Raw genomic sequence first — 4,895 nt, 5'->3', positions numbered from 1 at the left:
GTATGCGTAACATATAGCTACATTCTCAAGATGCACTTGAGTATACATTATCTAACATTACAGTCTTACCGATCAGTCTTATGTTTCACTATATTATAAAATGAAAATGTAAAGGGATTATGTCAACTTTGTGTATTGTCAATACCCTCTCTACACGTGTAAACTAAGCAAATGATAAATAAACCTGACTTTTCTCTTACACTTTTAATTGTACACTTAGGGTGTGAAAATGTCGTCAACCAATGGCTGAGACAACATGACTTGAGCTCACTTGGTTCATACATTTGTAGACATTTCATGACGATTTGCCAATGAAATGCAATTTAGCAGACACCGAAATTTTGTTGAAACTGATATAATTTATTTCTTTCAAACTTGTGTCAACATGTTGTCTTATTAAAACATTCGTAAATGAATGATTCATTCTTCCCAGAGGCAGTTTTATGAATGTTTTTATTTTTACTTATCAAGAGCTTTTTTTTTTTATGTACCTCACCACATTAAAACATCCAGTCACATTGTAGAAACATCTACAAATGCATGTATACTGGAACAACATCAATACACCCATAATAATTCCCTTAATTTATTAGCTTGCAAATCACACCTATAACAGCTAATGACAGGATATGTACTTTGATTCATCAACTAGGTTAAGCCACAAACCAATAAAACATGACTGGATGATTCCTGCTCAGATTTCAGTGATACAAACAAGAAAATAAAGTTATTCAAGAAACACAAAGTATCACACAACACATACAAGGAAGAGATGCATGCATAATATCTTGAAATCTTTCAAAATGTACTATTGTAGGATGTAGTCTTTCAGTGTGATTTGTTGCTTTTAAAGAAAGTTGTATCTTTTCACTGTAATTCAATGTCACGTTATGTAAACATACTGTATCAGAATAAAACATTATCCAACTACAATATTGTGACAAACGATATTGCATTAAGTCATAAACATTACATTTCGTATGAAGCAAGTTACTGATAACAGAATAAAACAAATGAAATGTAAATGAGGAAATACTTAAAATAGAATAAAAATAGAATCGGCCTATATAGAGAAAGTAAACACAACATATGATCTGGAATTGATATATTAAACCTTTTCTTCTATTTCTACAACTTGACTTGGATGCCTGTGTCGCGACCCGTCACCTTGAAGCTTGTCCAGCTCATGTTGCGCACTTTGTTTCTTGAATAAGTTTTCCAACAGATCACGCTGTTCCTCGCCTTCGCTTTCAGGATCTGCACTTCTGCAGCAGGCAGAATTGCGACCTCTGTTGCAGTCATTGGCACTCACAATAATAATTGCAATAATGCAGAAGACAAATGCCAGGCTATAACCTACACACTTAAAAAGAATAAGAAGAAAACAAGAGAATAAATAAGGAACACAATTAAACATGCACAATTCATATTTTGAAACAATGTTACCGAGTCCATGGTTTTCCCACGGAATTGGAATACTTTTTATATTGTTGCTGCGTATTGTTTGTTGCACTGCGTCCTAAGCAGACGCGATACGACACGCTATAGGTATTTTTTGCACGTTTGCACGAGTTTTGGACAAACCAGCCACGGCAGCAACACGTGTCAAGTGGCAGGGGATTCTATTTTAGAAACATTTTCTATTCCTTTGACGTTGCGGCTGGAACAACAACATGCAAACTATGATAATGATGATCTCAGGTGTTTATTTTGTGCGTTATTCTCTGTTTAAAGTGTCTAATGTGATTCTGAATATGATTTTACGTCACCTTTATAGCCATACTGAAAGAAACAGTAGATGTAGATTACCTCAGATCTGGAAAATAAATTAAAGCACACATGAAAGTTAAAATTGTGAACTCAATGCGAACCAACAAGAGTATTCCATAGAAAAGATATCAGTCACTCAGTAGAGTCTTTGTCATTTTTATAAAGTAACATTTTTTTTTATAATTATGACTTAAACGCATGCATTTCGTTGCGAGTGCAGTGTGCCTACAGAGAAAGCCTGCCCACACACGCTTTTGATTGGCTGCGATATACGATTGACTTTGTAGCGTTGCACAGCCATGTGTGTCTGGTGTGGACAGACAAATTTTGCAGGAATCTTGTGCGTCGTGTCTGGTAAATACATGGTGTTATTGTGTGTATACCAAAAGCAAGTTAATATTCGCATTGTTTGTCACATCACTCGTGTGATTAAAAACATGATGCTCTCCATTTTCTGATACAATTGGACATGTCCATAAACTAAAATGTACTACTTCTTTTCAGTGAATCAAAAACACAAGAAAATTTGTTTATGTCATGCCTATGTTAAATGTCTGTTAATGCTGTTCACAAAAAATGTATTATGTTGGTTTTTGAGGTAAAATCCTCTGGCATTTACCTTTGATCGATCAATCAACTCTCGTGTTCGTTCATATAGTTCGGTCTCATTTCCTCCTTGGTTTAATTCAGTAGGTTTGCACCAGTTCAAACAAATCGGATGCAGGTCTTTATCACAGGCATACCGTCCATTCCAATCTGTTAATCCACATGCAAGATAATCTCCATCAATGAAAAATATACAGATCCACACAATCGGTGGAATCAGACAAGCCATAAAAACGGTCTGAAAACTCTGTGTCGTTTCTTCAGACGGATATATTGCACTTTTGTCCTGTTCTTGAGATTGTCCATTTTGGTTTTGTTCTTGAGAGGCTTCGGTTTTGTCCCGACCTTGCGTTCTTCCACCGCTGTTCTGACTTTGAGAACGGCTGCATTTATATTTACAAGGCCTCAAAAGCATGAACATTATGACAAAAGCAAAGAGAGTGGGTACAATGAAGAGGAAACCTGTTATAAGTGTGTTCCACTTAACTTTGCATGGGCATGAGAACTGGACATTAAGCAACGCCTGCAAACCCAGCAACATAAAACTCAGTGGAACAGAGGTGATGGCATTTTTCTTGGAAATCAGCTTAACTGCTACTTTAAAAAAAGTTTTCATTTGCATCTTCAAAGCTGTAGGAATTCTGTCTCAAGTAAATTTAGCTGCTCCTCTCACAGTTTGTGGAAATGTCTTTAGTTTCTTCCACAGGATAGAATAGTTCGATCCTCTTGAAAAGAACAAGAATCATTTTCAATATTTCTATGGACAATACAATAGCAGAGTAAAAAAATTTTTTTAAACTTACCCGTACAGGTGATAATGTTGCATTCAGGTAGGTGTAGTTTGTTTTTTTGCCTTTTTTCACATTTTTACTTTCACTCTTCCTGTGATTGGTCAGCCGATTCTGCCAATCTCAATTACTAATACTGATTTGTGCATCCAGAATCTGGGGAGACACACACAGATATAAACGTCACATTGTGCAACCACAGGTTTCAAATTTCTGTCTGAACACAACAGAAGCGATCGCCAACCTGTGTATTTTGAGGATACATTTGAATAGGCAGTGTGGGAATTCATGCTCTTATGAAAAAAGATGAAATGCATTTGCATTTTTTGATGAGTTTGGAACTTCTTTGAGAGTTTTGATGGTTGTGTACATGTGTGTGTGCATGTTTTATATGTTATTGTTTCCCAACTTATTTGCACTTTTAAAATGTTTACCTCATGAATTAAAATGCTAGAGGATAGGGTTAAATTGATTGTTTTATTTATTTTTTCACTCATTGGTATTAAATACTGTAGTCTCATCTACATTTTACTTTTTTACTGCTGACATATGGTACAGATAGCTCTTTAGTCTCTAATTAGCCTTTTTTTCTGAGTGAGTCAAATTACTTTGTGAGTGATATTAAGACATTATATATTTTAAAACAACCTTTGGGTTAAGCAGCTAGAAAGTGATAATATATATATAGTGAAGTGAAGTGAAGTGACATACGGCCAAGTATGGTGACCCATACTCGGAATTCGTGCTCTGCATTTAACCCATGCAACGTGCACACACACAGCAGTGAACACACACACCGTGAACACAAACCCGGAGCAGCTCATCACCTACAGCTCAAATCTGGCAAAGACGGAGCTTCTTGTCTTCCCTGCCACTCCGACTCTACAGCATGACTTCACGATTCAGTTAGGCTCATCAATGATTACCCCATCAACTTCAGTCAGAAATCTTGGTGTAATCTTTGATGACCAGCTGACCTTCAAAGAGCACATTGCAAAGACTGCTCGATCCTGCAGGTTTGCACTACACAACATCAGAAAGATCAGGCCCTTTCTGACAGAGCATGCGGCACAACTTCTTGTCCAGGCCCTTGTCTTTTCCAGGCTGGACTACTGCAATGCTCTTCTGGCTGGACTGCCATCAAACACAATCAAACCTCTACAAATGATTCAGAATGTAGCGGCACGACTGGTCTTCAACGAGCCCAAAAGAGCCCATGTTACACCTCTCTTCATCTCCTTGCACTGGCTACCAGTGGCAGCTCGCATCCAGTTCAAGACACTGATACTTGCATACAGAACAACCACAGGCTCAGCACCCTCCTACTTCCACTCACTATTACGAATCTACATCCCTTCCAGAAGTCTGAGATCTGCTAGTGAGCGACGCCTTGTGGTACCATCACAGAGAGGCTCAAAATCACTCTCCAGAACATTCTCATTCACCATTCCTGGCTGGTGGAATAATCTTCCCACCCCTATACGGAATGCTGGATCCCTGTCAATCTTCAAGCAACAACTGAAATCTCATCTCTTTCGGCACTACTTGACTTGAAAAAAAAAAGAACCTTAATCTTTCCCTTTATCTTTCTCTCCTTCCCTTGCTAGCTTGTACTTATTTGAACAATGACTGAAACTTGGTGTTACGAGCACTTCCTCTGTCTGATTGCCTCTTCAAGATGAATCGCTTCTTGTATTCCCCAATTGTAAGTCGCTTTGGATAAAAGTGTCA

The 4,895-nt window shown here is 37.6% G+C and overlaps 1 long non-coding RNA gene across 1 annotated transcript; it reads right to left on the bottom strand.

Annotated features, from left to right (window-relative positions):
* Positions 1-436: 436 nt before the first annotated feature.
* LOC306874812 lies at positions 437-3,258 on the bottom strand. Its single transcript, XR_013784659.1, has 4 exons — positions 3,180-3,258; positions 2,390-3,101; positions 1,770-1,816; positions 437-1,356 (listed from the first exon to the last, which is right to left on the bottom strand). It is a non-coding gene; the product is annotated as an uncharacterized lncRNA (long non-coding RNA).
* Positions 3,259-4,895: the final 1,637 nt, after the last annotated feature.

Source organism: Barbus barbus (assembly GCF_936440315.1).
Source record: "Barbus barbus genome assembly, chromosome: 9".
Classification (NCBI taxonomy): Eukaryota; Metazoa; Chordata; class Actinopteri; order Cypriniformes; family Cyprinidae; genus Barbus; species Barbus barbus.
This window is presented reverse-complemented; position numbering and strand designations above follow the sequence as displayed.